The sequence below is a fragment of the Solanum verrucosum genome, unplaced genomic scaffold (assembly GCF_900185275.1).
Source record: "Solanum verrucosum unplaced genomic scaffold, falcon-dt-bn FXZP01000231.1, whole genome shotgun sequence".
Classification (NCBI taxonomy): Eukaryota; Viridiplantae; Streptophyta; class Magnoliopsida; order Solanales; family Solanaceae; genus Solanum; species Solanum verrucosum.
Genome location: NW_026020176.1, coordinates 1,233,927 through 1,250,534, shown reverse-complemented (window position 1 = coordinate 1,250,534; position 16,608 = coordinate 1,233,927). Strand labels below are relative to the sequence as shown.

At 37.0% G+C, this 16,608-nt stretch overlaps 1 pseudogene; it reads left to right on the top strand.

The window, feature by feature from the left end:
* Positions 1–7,991: 7,991 nt before the first annotated feature.
* LOC125828987 (uncharacterized) lies at positions 7,992–12,432 on the top strand (annotated as a pseudogene).
* Positions 12,433–16,608: the final 4,176 nt, after the last annotated feature.

Below are 16,608 nucleotides of genomic sequence, written 5' to 3'. Positions count from 1 at the left end.
TTGGCTAGACTTTAGTGGGGGTAAATTCTCTCTCGAGTAACTTACTCCGAATCAACTCGGTTTCTCTCGAACACCGAGTTGTCACTTTTAAGCACAGCCTCCGCATTAGCCCATTCACTCTCTCGAGCTGAAAGTGTGGGAGAGGGCCTAGGATTCACTCTCTCTAGCTGAACCCAAGACGACCCAATAACCACCGGCTATTGATTTAGTAGTCATTAGTTTTAAAACCTCTCTCGAGCAAGCCAAAAACACTAAGATGAAATCGTATTTGCAACTACAATCTCATTAAGTTCAAACATAACTACTAAACGAAATCACATTTAAACAGCGAATATACCAACAATAAGCAACACCCAACAGTAAATTTTAACCCATATTCACAAAATCACACCCCAAAAATTGGGGTTTTAGCTAGACATAGAGAAAAGGAAGAAAATGATACCAAATCGAAGTAACATCAACTGGGTATGATTTATATTCACTTTAAACGAGTCTAAGATGAAGAATCTTCAACACCCACTTTCAATTTCTTGGAGTTGAAAGTCTTCAAATCTTCGAAAGCTAAGCAAAAATATTCCCTACTTGAAAACTTAGAAAATAAAATGTTGTATCTAAAAATGCATACTAAAATAAAAATTCAAACTAATATTTATAGTTATCAAAAAATGTGCTGCGAAGGATCACTCGGCGTAGTTAGTCGGGATCGCCGATGCACTCGGCGATCTGCCCTTTGGTCTGCTTCATCGCCTTTCAGCTCTTGCCTTCAGCATCTTCGCGTTCTGAATCATTGGGCGATATAATACTGCTTCGCGGAACTGTTCGGCGACACGCCGACTGATCCTTTTCATCGCCAACTTGATCTTTTCCTTCAGGGCTTAGCACACTGGAACTTTGGGCGAGGTTAAGGCCTTTCGGCGACTCGCCGAATGCATTAGGCGATCCTCAGGCCTTCTTTTCTTCATTTTTTCAGCCGTTTTGTTCCTTTTTGCCAAGTAGTGTCCATGCTTTGCCTCAAACTCCAAATACCTGAAACTTAAGGATTTACATCAGTTATTGAGACAAAATATGCATTTGAGGACACTAATTCTATTAAAATAAAGCCCTAAATGAGTCCAAATTGTGGACTCATCATATATCTTGAAAAATCTTTTACAACAGTCAAGAAATATTTGTTCCCATCATATGTATCAGTCTTGTTGGTACCCCAAAGATCTACATGAAACAATTCAAAACTACTACTTTTTATGCTACTAGACGGGAAAGGTAATCTACACGGGCACACTACACAATCTACTATTTTATTTCTAACAGTAGTGACATTAGTAGAAAACAGTTTACTAAGGACTGAAGTAGAAGTGTGTCCTAGTCTTTTATGCCATAGTGTGACAGCCTTAGACTTCAACTAAGAATACCGTGCGACACTTGACAACTCGCTCACAAATCTTTCACGATCTTGCAAGCTCAAGTAAGACTTTTTATACTAGATCGCTAAGAGAATGAAGAAAGACACAAGAGAGTTTATAAGAAGGTTTTTTGTATTGCTTTGGAAGATTGCTTGCTTTTGCTTAGTTAATTTACAAATGGATGCCTCTCTATTTATACTACTAACTTAGGGGCTAAAGTGTAAATAATAATTGTTACATAAGTCCCTACATATTTTCTCTAGAATTCTCTACATGCGTAGAATATTCTAAGGCTTTTCAAGAATTCTTCCTAGATATTCTAGAGTCTTTCCAAGAAGTTCTTCATCATTCTAGAATCTTCTCATAAAAGCTAGCATACTTATGCTTCCAAATGGACAACTTTATGCCACGTGGTGCTTATGTGGTGTTGATGAGGTGGCGGGTCATGACACTCTTCCCCACCTGTTGTTATGACGACCGTGGCACATTTTTATTGTATGAACATTTGAATCTTGTCTTCTCACATGTGCGACCAGTAGAATATTGACTCGATCAATGCCCTTGTGCAACTCCTTAGACATTACATCCTTATTCTCTTCTAGTACTTTCTCTATACGTGGTGGCAAAAATGCTCTAGCACTATTGTTTTTAGTCACTCTCGCAATGGTGGCTTTGAGTGTCGACTCCTCTTTCTTAAGGCCCGTCATGAGCTGCATAGCCGATAGTTGAGCTTGTCCTTCTATCTTTAGTACCTTAATCAGGGGCACCATACATAATCCTTCTTGCTCCATGACTAAGAGCCGTTGGAGGTAAGGATTGGTCATCGTGTGACATTTTTGGAAGAACTCTTGCCCAAGAATTATGTCAAAGATATCCAACAGAGCGACAATAAAGTTGGTTTTACCTTGACACTTGCCTTTCGTGATGCTTACTCCATGAGTGACTCAGCACAAGGGAGTCAGTGGAGCATTGACTGTCTTGATGTGAGTGTTACTTGGATTGTAACTCAACCTCAACTTTATTGCTTGGCTCTTGGTAATGATGTTGGCCTCTGCACCTGTGTTGACCTTTGCACTAGTTGTTCTTCCATTGATCATGATGTTTGCATATTGTACGCCATATTGTTTTGGATTCTCTAATTGCTTTGTGATAGCTTCATATAGACCAATCAGGCCCAACTGCGTCGTGCACAAACCTTGCCTAGGTTCTTGTGTAACTTTCTCCTTCCATTCTTGTAATATGGCACTAAGATTTTTCAGTCCAGGGCATCTTGCATAGCCATGCAACCCACCGCATAAGTAGTAAATGTTTCCCTTTGTAGTCTGTGTTTTCCTGTAACATCACTCTAATGTCCAAACTTTTTGCCATCAGACTTATAGGTGTCATGATTCTTGGGATGTGGTTGTTGCTCTTTGCTTTTTCCATGATCTCCTCTACCTTGGTCATGACTACCTCTCTTCTCTTCTCCTTTTCCTCTGTCATGCTTAAAGTGTGTTAGAGCTTCGGCTGCTTGATGACTTTCATCAATAGTCCTAACCTATTAGTGCTCCAACTCCATCTTGGCCCAACTTCGCAGCCCATCCATGAAGTGGAACAACATATCTTCGTCCGTGAGGTTGGGAATCTGAAGCGTGAGGGTGGTGAACTCTTTCACATATACTCGTATATTATTTGTCTGCTTCAACTCTCTAAACCTGCGCTTTGCCTCATAGATGACGTTGTTGGGAAAGAATGATTTCTTGAACTCTTCCCGGAATAGCTCCCAAGTGTTGATGGTGCAAAGCCCCTTCCGTACCACAGACTCTTTACGCCTCCACCAAAGCATGGCCATCTCCGAGAGGTACAACACGACAGTGTTGATCATGTTCTCGTCGCTCTTCACTTTGTTGCAATTGAAGTAGTTCTCCAAATGCCATAGGAAATTCTCCACCTCTTGCGCATCACAGACGCCTTTGAGGTGGCTTGGGAGCCTCAACCCTGGCCTCCCTAAATCTGTCGAACGACGAGGGTCCTCCAACTTCAATGCCCTCTTTGAGTGCTTTCATCTCGGCCTTCATGGTTTTAATTGTGCTTAATGCATCCATGAGCCGACATCCAAGGAAGAGATGATTTTTTTCATCTCATATTCCGCATGCCTATGTGCCTCCAACTCTTTGCAGATGTTTTCATTTTCGTCAAAGGTGAAGTCCTCAGGAGTCTTGAACTTGTAATCGACCCCGTTGAAGCGTCTGAAAATCACCACAACTTACCTTTCCGTGTCAACTCCGCAGTCCAGTCAATTCTAGGCATAACGTCTACATGTTGTTCCCCACGTTCATCATCACTTGTCTCAATGGCCGAATATGAGTGGGATGTTAATGCTTCTCTTCGGGTAGGTTCTCACAACAATTCCTCATTCTTCTTAAGATTCTTCCTCCCTTTTAGGTGCTTCATCCACCATCCTGCTTGACGTTGTCGGTGCTAGCAGCGTTAATGTCTCCTCATTTGCCATTCCCATTAGTATCAACTTTTGCTTTGATACTACTCTGTCACGGCCTTAGACTTATACGAAGCACACCATGTGGCACTAGACAACTCGTTCAAGAATCTCTCACGATCTTGCAAGCTCAAGTAAGCCTTTTAATACTAAATCTCTAAGAGAACGAAGAAAAACACAAGAGAGTGTATAAGAAGGCTTTTGTATTGCTTTGGAAGATTACTTGCTTTTGCTTGGTTGATTTACCTATGGATGCCCCTCTATTTATACTACTAACTTAGGGGCTAAAGTGTAAATAATAATTGTTACATAAGTCCCTACTTATTTACAAATAAACCTTATTTCTAGAATTCTCTACATGCGTAGACTATTCTAAGGCTTTTCAAGAATTCTTCTTAGCTATTCTAGTCTTTCCAAGAAGTTCTTTATGGTTCTAGAATCTTCTCATAAATGCTAGCATACTTATGCTTCCAAATGGACAAATTTATACCACGTGGCGCTTATGTGGTGTGATGAGGAGGTGGGTCATGACACTCTTCCCCACCTGATGTAGATGCATTGCTCTAGGATCATGCATAAATAGGCTAACAACGCTTGCAGCAAATGCAATGTCTGGCCTTGTATTGGACAAATAAATCAATTTCCCTACAAGCCTTTGTTACAAGCCTTTATCTACCACATAATCTGTTGGAGCATTGCACAATCTATGATATTGGTGTAGCCACTGGTTTATACCCTAATTTTCTTGTTTCTTTCGGCAAATCAAGCACATATTTTTTTGGGAAAAAGATTACTTCGATTCCCAAAAAATACTTTAATTTACCAAGCTCTTTGATGTCAAATTCCTTGAGTTAACACTTTTTCAAATTTTGTATCTCCTCTGAATCATCACTTGTTACTATGATGTCAGCCACATAAATAACAATGTAGTCACCTTTCTTGTTTTTGAGTGTCGTATGAACAAGGTGTGGTCTGCTTGACTTTGTCAATACCCTTGCTTGATCAGAACCTTTATAAATCTTCCTAACCATGCACAAGGGAGGTGATTGCTTTAATCCATAGAGTGCCTTCTTCAGTCAACACAACATTCCCTTCTTACTTTCAAAACCAGGTGGCACCTCCCTATAGATCTCCTCATCTAAGTCTCCATGTAAAAAGGCATTTTTTAAATCAAATTGTTGTAGGTTCCAATTAAAAACTGTAGCCAATGATAATAAGATTTTCACTGTATTCATTTTTTCCACTAGGCAAAAGTCTCCAAATAATCAAATTCCATAGGTCTGTGTATAACCTTTTGCTACCCAATGTGCTTTATATCTTTCTATGGACCCATCCGACTTATATTTCATAGTTAACACCCATTCTCACCCGACCAACCTCTTTCCTTTTGGTAAATCCACAACATCTCAAAGACAAAAAGAGATGTTCTACTTGCCTAGGTAAGGACCATGAACTTCTAGCTTAGGTGGATCCACTAGCTATGTCTTTCTAAGACAATCCTACAGGGGCATGTAGTTAGGGACAAGTACATTGCTACTAGAGACCCGTCCTCTACTAACGGGAGAGACTCCATCTCAATGTCCTCTAGGTGCTAAGTAAAAATTCCAACACAATAGGCATATTTGTGAACATATCATCATATATGGAAAAGCACAATTAAGTCACTAATCCAAGCTTAAGTCATCATAGAGTAGCTCCTTAAATCATGATCCATACATGTGTGAGAAAACTTTTCACCAATCATGATTTCTTAATATGTGAGAATCTTTCACAATTCATGCATATGTGAAAAAACTTTTCACAATTTTATTGATGCTTATCTTGAAAGCAACCTTAGTTCATAAACATTATTTTCATAAATCATACATAGCTTCCATACATCATCATTCACAAGTTCAAAGCTTTCTTCATAAGATCATAGTCAAAATCATGAATAATGCACGGGTCCGTGATTCATAATAAGATTAAAATCAAACAATTGAATCATAACAAATAGGACCCATGGAGAATTGAATGAAACCATAATCAAACTTGATGAAATTGACTTAGAACTTGGAAATCTTTTGGGATCCAATGGATGAATCGAACCATTGGTGAATTCTCACATACCTTGATGATCAAAGCCCAAAAGCAATGGAGGAAAAAGGAGACTTGAAGCCTGAACCCTAGTTTCTTGGATGGGAATTTGAGAGAATAAGAGGGTTCGGGTAGAACTAGGGATAGAAAGGTTGTTATAAGACTTAGATTTAGGGTCAAAACGCATATTATATGTATCAAATGCATAGAAAAAGACTCAAATACCCTTAAGAAATAACTGTGAGTGATCTACGGTTCGGAAGAGGAAAAAGAGAAGAAAGTACAATGTATGTTGTTAAGCTAGTTAGGATACTCATACCAAAGGTCGATTCTCCAGGATGTTCGAGACAACGATTTTTTCATCTGATAGTCTCGTATTGTATAACCTGATTGATATGATTTGAACTGAAACATCCTTATGGCTTCCTCCCATGGGAAATTCCAACTAAGAAGTAGGAAGTATAATAGGAAATATACGAGCAGTCATCAGTCCCTGATTATTCCTACAGGGTATAGTTAACAATTTCATAAGCTTCTTTTCAATGCCAAGTTAGCTTTGGGTCCTTCCAGACCCATCTTTATGCAAATTATTTACATATATTTGCCTTGTGTTTACAGTGTATCTCCTCTACTTGATGAAAAGAAAAATAAGTTCCTTTCTCTTCAATTCTAGATTTTGTTTCTCTCACTAACATTTTCCCTCTTTCATTGTCATGCTTTCTTTGAGAAGGATATTGCTTATATCGGCAAAATAAATTGGAGGAGGCTTTAGAGTCCTTGAAAGGGCAAGAAGGAAGTACTGAGTCAATGTTGTTGGAATCTCAGATTTTGTATCATTTAGGAAAGATGGGTGCATCTGTCGATATTTATCAAAAGCTCCTGAAATATTTAAACATTCTTTGTTTGCAAACAAAGATCCCACAACTATTTCATCCAATGAAGCATCTTCTCTCAAAATCACACCTGACAAATCGTCTCTTTAACTCCTCGATCTTTTTTTTTTTTTTTTTATACTTTTCTGTTCTGGGCCCTTTTTCTCAGTTTCATACCATGAGATGATTTTGTTTCCAGAGGTTCAAATTCTGATATTGGCTCAACTGGTATCGATGTCTCATCTCTTTCAATCTGCATTTCCTCTTGTTGTACAATATTGACTGCGGACAAAGAATTGTTTTCCGCAATATCAACAATGAAACGGGAAGTCTTGAAATTTGGATCATTTTTCAACAAGTAGTAACTTCCTCATCATTTGTAACTTGCATTCCTTTGCTTGTTTCTAGATTCGAGTCAAACCAAATATTTGCTTTAATCTCACCCACTTTCAGTTTTAGAACCTGAAAAATCTTCTCGGGGAGACCCTCAAATGTTATCCCATCATTCACAATAATTAGCTTGATCTCATTATCCAAATACTTGTTATCTGTAGTCCATTTGCCATTGTAAGCAATATATATGCAAACCCTATCCATCCTACATCAAATAAAATAACCAAACATACTAAATACTTGCAAGCATTAGCTTTTAAAATTAAATCTAAAATCACAAATTTCAAATCTTTCGGTGATTAAAAAGCACTAGCTTTTACTTTTTAATCTTAACAACCAAACACATTAAATACTTTGAATCAACAACAACTACGCCTCAGTCCCGAACAAGTTTGGATTGGCTATATGAATCCTGATTTCTTCATTTAAGCTCATATCATATCATCATCATAACAAATAAGGTTCATACGAGTGTAAAATATATCATCAACTAATGGCTATCACCTTAAGAACTTTTCTTCCATTGTGCCCTATCTTTAGCTAAGTCCATATTTATACCAGGTCTTTTGGGATTACTTTCTTCTATGTGATTTTAGGTCTACCCGGTCCCTTTTTAACATCTTCACTTACCATAGTTTCACACCTACGGACCAGGACATCTACAAGTACACATAGTGCCGGCAAAATGAGCCCATATTTTGGTAACCCGCCCATATTTTAATGGGTTGGGTGATTGACTTTTTACATGGGTAAAGCGGTGGGTTATTAAATATGGGGCATGTTTATACGAGGCTGTAAATTATAAGTTGCGTTTTGTAGATCAATATCTTATTGTGGACAATGGAATTACAAAATTTGTCAGGAAACACTAATGGAAGAGAATTTAGCTGATGATGATGTTGAAATTGAATTGGCACCTATAGCTGGTCAAATTGCATATGTACAACAGGTAAATTATCTTATGACACGAGTTTGAGTAGTCTTCTTTTGCTTTGATAAGTTGCAATGACGCAAATTGTTTTTTTTCTCACTCCAGATTCTAGGGAACACCCAAGAGGCCGTTGCATCTTATACTGATCTTGTCAAAAGAAATTTGGCCGACGAGTCTTCACTTGCGGTGGCTGTAAATAATCTCATTGCTTTAAAGGGTCCTAAAGATGTCTCTGATGGCCTAAGGAAACTTGATGAGCTAATAGAGAAACGTGATGGACCAGAGAAGTTCCAGCTTGCTCGTGGACTGAACTTGAAGTTCTCACAGAAGCAAAGGGAAGCAATATATACGAATAGGGTGCTGCTGCTACTTCATTCTAATAAGATGGATTAGGTATATTATCTGTAAGATTTACATCGGTTTGCAATGGTTCTCCTTTGAACAATTGATGCATTAGAAACAAGGGGACCCATAATAGACATTCTCTACATGTTGGAGAGTAAAATATAGAATGGGCTCTCCAACCATTCTCTAAATGATTGCGGTTGTGCTTGTTGATTCTTTTTTCAATTATTCGTAGTTGTTCTTGTTGCATGAAAATCTCGGATTTGAACAATCTTTAGCTAGACATAAAATAATTAAGGGTAAAAATGTTCATTTTGAACTTCGTAATGCATTAATAGAACTTTTATGGGAGCAATATAATAATCTTAAAAGTAGAGTATTTACGTAATTATATTTCATTAATACTTTCACTTTTATTTGAATTGTCCATTAATTTGTATATTATATAATATTAGCTTGCAATTTATGTTTTTTAGAATTTGAGGAAAAAAATATAATTTTATATGAAGTAAAAATTTGAAAAAGTAAATTTGTACATTACATGAAAAATATATAAAGTGATTATTTGAAAAAAAAAAGAATGCATATTATGAAATAAGAAAATAAGAATGAAATAGAAATAATAATATAATATTGAGGAGAGAAAAAAAGATTCTTTTTGAGAGAGTAAAATAGAGAATTGGGTTGGAGTTGGTTGTCTCATAAAATAGAGAACTCTATAATTGAAGAGTAAAATAGAGATTAGGGTTGGAGATGCCCTTAGCCATCTAGGACATAAGAATGAGATTGGCCCTAGCCCATACATCATGTCCAAAGTTGAAAGTAAGAAAGAAAACTGAAACAAAGAAAATCCGTCCTCGAAGCATGAGGACTCACCAAAGCTCGAAATCTCTCAAATCAACCTCTAGCCACGATACTGAGAACTCTAACTGTCGGACCCTACATTTGGGAAAATGTAGGCAAGAGTATGCATTAGTACAAAACAATGTACCAAGTATGATAGTTATGCATAAACATTTAAAACATGCTAAAAAGGGACATCTTCATGAGTAAGCAATGATCAAGCTAAAACATAAATCTTGAGAGATAGAAACCATAAGTCATAAAACATGATCAATGCAAATAGACATCATCTTAAATCACATGTGAGATACTTCTTGAAGTAACCTTAGTTCATTATTATAGGAGATTTACCTTTAACCAACGTATAAGACCATGTGAGCTATTAACACGGAATCCAGTGTCTACCCCACACCAAAAAGGGGTGTCCTACTTACCAAGGTAAGATCATGAACTTCTAGCTTATGTGGATCCACTAGCTAATGTCTATCTAAGACAATTATCCTATGGGGGCACATAGGTATGAGATAAAGAGATTGCATCTAGAAACCCGACATCTACTAATGGGAGAGCTCCCATTTCAAGATCCTCTCGGTGCTGAGCATAAATCCCACAGAATATTCATTTTCTTAACCTGTCTTTATTATCCATGGAAGGGCATGTCATCTTACCAATCCATGCTAAGCCATATGTCATCCATGGAAAGGTACAATGAAGTAACCAATCCAAGCTAGGTTTCATTAGAATAACTCCTTATCTTTAATTCAGTTTAGATGAGAAGACCTTTCAACCTTAGAATCCTTAAATGTGAAAAACCTTTCACATTCATGCATGAGTTAGTTATGTGAGCAATCTTTTCACAATAATTAACCACAACAACATATGTGCTTTTACTCTCAAAGCAATCTACTTTATGTCTCATCAATTCCATAAGAACATGCATAAAGTAGATTTACATAATTGGAAAACATGGGATTTACATGGGTTCATGGGGAATCATCATAAAAATCATTGTATTTCATCAATTCATGCATAATAGATCATAATCCAATTATTTAAATCAACATTGAAGAGAACTAATGACAATTGAAGAAAACTTTAACTCAATTGAGGATTTCTAACTTTGAAAATTGGAGAATTTGGGAACTCTATGAATGGAAGGAATTCATGGATGAAATCTATCATACCTTGATGCCAAAATCTTGCAATCAATAGAGGATTAGGAGACTTGGTTTTGAAAACCCTAGATTGACTTCTTCTTCTCTTAGAGAGAGAAATATTTGGGGAAAGAACTTGGAGAGATTTGGGGAAATTTAAAGAGTGATTTAGAATGGTTAAATTTTAGGCTTAAAAGGGTCATATAGGGTCTAGGATTATGATTAAAACGACCTAGATTAGGTATTAGATGCATAGGAAAAGACCCATATACCCTTGAAAAAAATAACTGACGAGTTTTATTTTTCTAAGTCAATCTCCACGGACGGGTCTACCATCCGTGGACCATTCTACTGTCCTTGAACCTGTCCGTGAATCATTGCCTTAGAATAATTTTTTTACAAGGCTTGGGTTCAAGGATGGGTTCACTGACCGTGGACTCTTCCACCTTCCTTGAACCCTTCCTTAGGCTCTTGCCTCAGAATATTTTTCTCAAGGCTTGGATTCAAGGATGGGTTCACTGACCGTGGACTCTTCCACCGTCCTTGAACCCTTCCTTACAAGTCTTTTTTTTTTCTTTTTTTTTTTGAGGTGTTACACCTTTCATTGCACCACATCACTTGATAAGCTAATAGAGAAAAGTGATGGACCAGAGAAGTTCCAGCTTGCTGGTGGACTGGACTTGAAGCTCTCACAGAAGCAAAGGGGAAGCAAAGGGAAGCAGTATATACGAATAGGGTGCTGCTGCTACTTCATTCTAATAAGATGGCTCAGGTATATTATCTGTAAGATTTACATCGGTTTGCAATGGTTCTCCTTTGAACAATTGATGCATTAGAAACAAGGGGACCCATTAATAGACATCCAACTGCTACTGTTTATTCCCCATCTTTTTCCAATGTTTATTTTTGTCACAGGCTAGAGAACTTGTTGGCGCTCTACCTGGGATTTTCCCTGGTAGCTTGATGCCTGTACTTCTTCAAGCTGCTGTACATGTGAGAGAGAACAAGGCTGCTAAAGCTGAAGAAATACTTGGACAGTATGCAGATAAGTTTCCTGACAGACCCAAGGTTATCCTGCTTGCAAGGGCTCAGGTTGCTGCAGCTGCTGGCCATCCGCAGATTGCAGCTGATTCCTTGGCGAAAATACCTGACATTCAACACAAGCCTGCAACTGTTGCCACTATTGTCTCTCTCAAGGAACGGGCTGGAGATACTGATGGTGCCGATGCTGTGTTTGATTCCGCAATCAAGTGGTGGTCAAATGCCATGACTGAAGACAATAAGCTCAATACCATCATGCAGGAGGCTGCTGCTTTCAAGCTCAGGCATGGAAGGAAAGAGGAGGCAGCACGCCTTTATGAGCAGCTAGTGAAAAGCCATGGAAGTATTGAGGCTTTAGTTGGATTAATCCAGACTGCAGCCCATGCTGACATTGAGAAAGCAGAAGCTTATGAGAAGTAGTTAAAACCACTACCTGGTTTGAAAGCAATAGACGTTGACAGTTTGGAGAAAACTTCTGGTGCCAAGCAAGCCGAGAAAGGTCCAAATGCTGGTGCCACTGAAACATATGAAGCGAAGAGTAAGGAGAAGAGAAAGCCAAAATATCCAAAGGGCTTTGACCCAGCTAATCCAGGACCTCCACCTGATCCAGAGAGGTGGCTTCCCAAGAGGGAGAGGTCTAGTTACAGACCAAAGAGAGAGGATAAGAGAGCAGCTCAAATTAGAGGTTCTCAAGGTGCAGTGGCTAAAGAGGCGGCGAGCAGTAGCAGTGATACGAAGTCAAACCAGCCAGCTAATCCAAAAGGAGCCTCTCAGAATGCAGTGCAATCAAAGGCTTCATCCAAATCTTCCAGGAAGAAATAGAGGAAGTAATCCAACAACAGATAACCGATGTTTCTTTGTTATTGTTTCCGTGGATTCTTTTTGCCTGGTTCATTTAGCATTTAACATGAGTTAGTCTCGGAGATGTCCATTTAGCATTTTTGTTGTAGGGCAGGCATCTGAAATTAACTTTAATCACTTTTGGGAAGGCCTCATTTATCGAGTTCTCTTAGGTCTAAACTATTAGGATTTTGGCATCAGTGGATGGATGAGCTCTGTTTTTAATTTCTTTTCTGCCTTTATACTTTTTGCTGTCTGCCCGAAACACGTATTATTCCCTATGTGGAAGGAAGTCGATTAACTAGAGAACTATTTAATTCACAACATATTGTGTATGTAATTTTCTTCACTAAGTGGAACTATAAAGTTGTGTTTTCTTTCGATGATAAAAATTTATTAAATAAGTATTTTATGCTTACTTGTAACTTTTTTTTTCTCCGAAACAGAACCCCTTTTATTATTGCATCAACGGAATACATAGCTTAAACATATCTTTTGTATCCTGGATGATCCAACTTGGGAAAAACTTCTCCCAGGAGATTTCCTTCAACAAAGAGATGGAGTATCTAGCTAAACTATTAGCTATTTTGTTCACAGATCTAGAAATATATATAAATGCTACATGATTGAACATGCTTGAAAGCTTCCAAGTGTTTTCACACAACACTTCTATCTCTCATGAAGTTGCGCTTTTCTTTCCCACCGGTTTCAGAGCGTTGTTTTCAACCCCATGAGGAATCAGTCAATGCATGATGAGGAACTACCAACCGGTAACCAATTGACGTCGGATTCCGGTGAAGTGAAAAGCGCCTTTACCTTTAGTTGGAAATAAATATAGGTCGGGATTTCCACTTCTATAAGCGAAGTGTTTGGCCTTTCTTTCTCCGCGCCCGCTCAGGCTTCGCTAACCTATCGTGTGGTAAAAAGAAGAAAGTACGAAAGAATAGTAAACGGAGCACACCGCAGAAAGATTCTAAATATGATAAGTCCCCCTTGGATTCGAGAAGAAGGAAATGAAGAACGGGAACGAAACGAAATAAAGCATAACATTTTTAGCATCTGATAAAATCTTCACTCTCTTCCATCCCTTACTGATAGCATATTTAAGAGCTTTCCTAATAGCAATCGCTTCAACAGTCATGGGGATCCATGGGCATGAAGCAGGTTACTGAGGCTATCCAAAGCCACAATACCGATACTTGCCCTTCCATCGTCATTCTGCAAACCTGCATCTGTAAACAATAAAATGCCACCTTGCAAATTTGTTAGTTTAATCACAGGATGATTTCTAGAGGAACAAGAAAAAGGACTTTTTGTTAGTAACTCATTATATTCTTCATACTCAAACATAGATCTAGAAACAATATCTCCTGGTTCTAACCTTTCTTGATTAAACAACCAACTATTCCTATCTTTCTAAATTTGCCATTTGCCACATAATATTATTAATGCTCAAGTTTAACAAGTTAATAGATTCAGGAAAAGATTTGGTATTTAAGAACAAGTCATACCACCAAATAGATAAATCAGTAATATTTTTTATATCAGGCCAATTTATAGGACATTGCTTCCACACAAGCTGAGACCAAGGACATTTGAATAACATATGTTCTATATCTTCAGGTCCAAGACCACAAATCTTACAAGTTTTATCTACACTGTGTAGTTTTTTTGCTAAATTACTATGGACGGGTAAAGAGTTAAGCACACATTTTCTCAAAAAGTGTTTAAGCTTATTTTTAAGCTCCCAACTTCCACAGGAAGTCCCAAAAACATTTTGGAAAAGAGTGACAACTCACTTGAGCTTCCGAATTTTTCATTGTCCTACCAATCAAATCCTTTGCGATGTAGTAACCTGACTTAACTTCATAGTAAAACTGTTTTTGTATGGTGCCATATTAACCTATCATTAGAACCTGCAATAGAAATTGGGATAGACAATATAGCATTAACATCTTCCGCTTCTAACAACGAGTTTCGCTCTTGTATTTTCCACGAGTGCATATTCTTATCAATTAAAGCTTACTTGTAACATCAAAGTACCAAATTTTGTCCAGGTAATGAGAATCAATCATATTAGCATGACAACTAAAACCCAGCCCCTCCTATCATGACAGTTTTCATGGACATATGAAAACATTACGTCCGACTTCCCATAGAGGTTGAATAAAATTCTACAATAACTAGGTCAATAAAGTAATGACTTGGGGACTCAATTTAAAATAAAAAGTGAAATACTATTGTATACTAAAAATGAGTAGTTTTTTTTTAAAAACGAAATCTAAAAAATCATTCTACAATTAGTATTCAGTTATGCTCCTTGTGCACGTAGGAAAATACCATAGGGTGTCAAATGGGCGGTTAGGTTGAAATTAAAGATATTAAAATGGGTTGAAATAGAAATTGGATTGGGTCTTGACCCGCCCAAGTTTACTTTGGGCTCAAATGGGCTAAAAATGGGTTGGGTCTTGACCCACCCAATTTGACCCGCTTAATCTCAAAAAATTTAACATAGTGATATTTAACTTTTATAATCACAATTTGAATTTCAACTCAAGATTTTTTTTTTTAAAAAAAGTAACAAATGGATAGATAAATCCTAAAAGATATTAAATAGATAATAATTCATACCTTCAATATAGAAACATATCTTAATAAAGAGTTTAAAATGGGTTGAAATTGGAGATTGAATTGGCAACACAAGTTCTGGTAGCACATTCGATAAAATAATTCATTTGCTTTTATCAAGAAGTGTGGTCAATTGATACTTGATATGTTGTCCTTAGATTTTAAACGTTAGATGAGTCAAAAAATAGTCATCAATTTCAGATTTTTGTGTTCCAATGCAAACAAAACATGTATGAAGATATTGAAATTTTGTGGGACTCTAGAAGATGTGTTCGATTCCTCTTTGGAAGAGTACTATATTCCCTTGAAAATAAGACATCTTGAATATTACACAATTTCATCGAATATTCATAAAGAGATCAAATCCAAATTATCCTAGTTCGAGAAAAAACGTTACTAAGAGAGAGAAGAATCAAGGGAGGAACATATTTGTACCCACAATGTTTATCAATAATATTTATGTTTCTTCATATTTTATTTGTAATTGCAATTTATTTTCTATCACCTTTGAAATTTGTTGCAAACAAATTGGCACGCATAGTGAGACCAAATTTGTCATTCATCTCTTCTCTCACAAATCAAATCTGCATATTTGAAGCCACAAAGCCTCAAAGGTGGAAGAATGTGTACTTCAAGCTTCGTCTTTGAGTTTCATCAAGTCTACCCATCCGACAAGCCTTGAAGCAGGGGACATTTGTAGACATTGAAATTTTGTGGGACTGTACAAAACGTGTCCAATTTCAATTTAGATTCTACAAGATCTGTTCAATTCCAGTTAAGGTTCTTGGAGGCTATCAACCCTAAACCCTAGTTCATGCTTATTGTCACACCCCTTTTTTGCACGGCGGAAGGATTTTTCCAATGTAAGTGACAATATTGATTAGGGATTATTTTATTTTTTTCAGAGTCGCCACTTGGAATTGAGTTATGGTATTCCAAGTCACCTTTCTTTTTAATCCCTAATAAAAAAGAAATGACTCTTTATTTTTGGTCTGCGAACTAAAAATTCGGGTAAGGAATTCTGTTGACCGAGGGGAAGGTATTAGGCATCCCTCGAGTCCCATGGTTTTAGCACTGTCGCTTTATTGACTTATACTTAACTTAATATATTTTTTGAATATATTATTTCGGGCCATGATTTGTTCGCATTATATTTTTTGTTGAACTTTTATCGGTCTCAACTTAGATGCGTAACCGCATTCTTGGTCTTGACATTTAGAGACATACTTGTCTTCTTCGCATCGCACCTAATAACTTTATCTAAAAGTCTTATTTTAAATCAATGAAAGTTGATTATATTATTGGACAAGGTGTGTCACCACATCCTTGAGTTTATTCTTAAATGTCTCAAAAAAAAATGTGCAACCACATTCTTAATAGAAACAAATATTTTTAATATACCTAAAAGTTCATCTAAAGTTGAGAGAAAATATTTATTCCTTAAAAAAAAAATCAAATAACATAAAACAAATCTAAACTTCTAAGGTGCTTGATAAAATTTTAGATCAATATTATATCTTTTTTATTTTTATTTACTCTTAAAGTTAATGTCAAAATTAACCACTACACGGGTAGCAATTTCTTACTAATCTAACAAAATAATAGC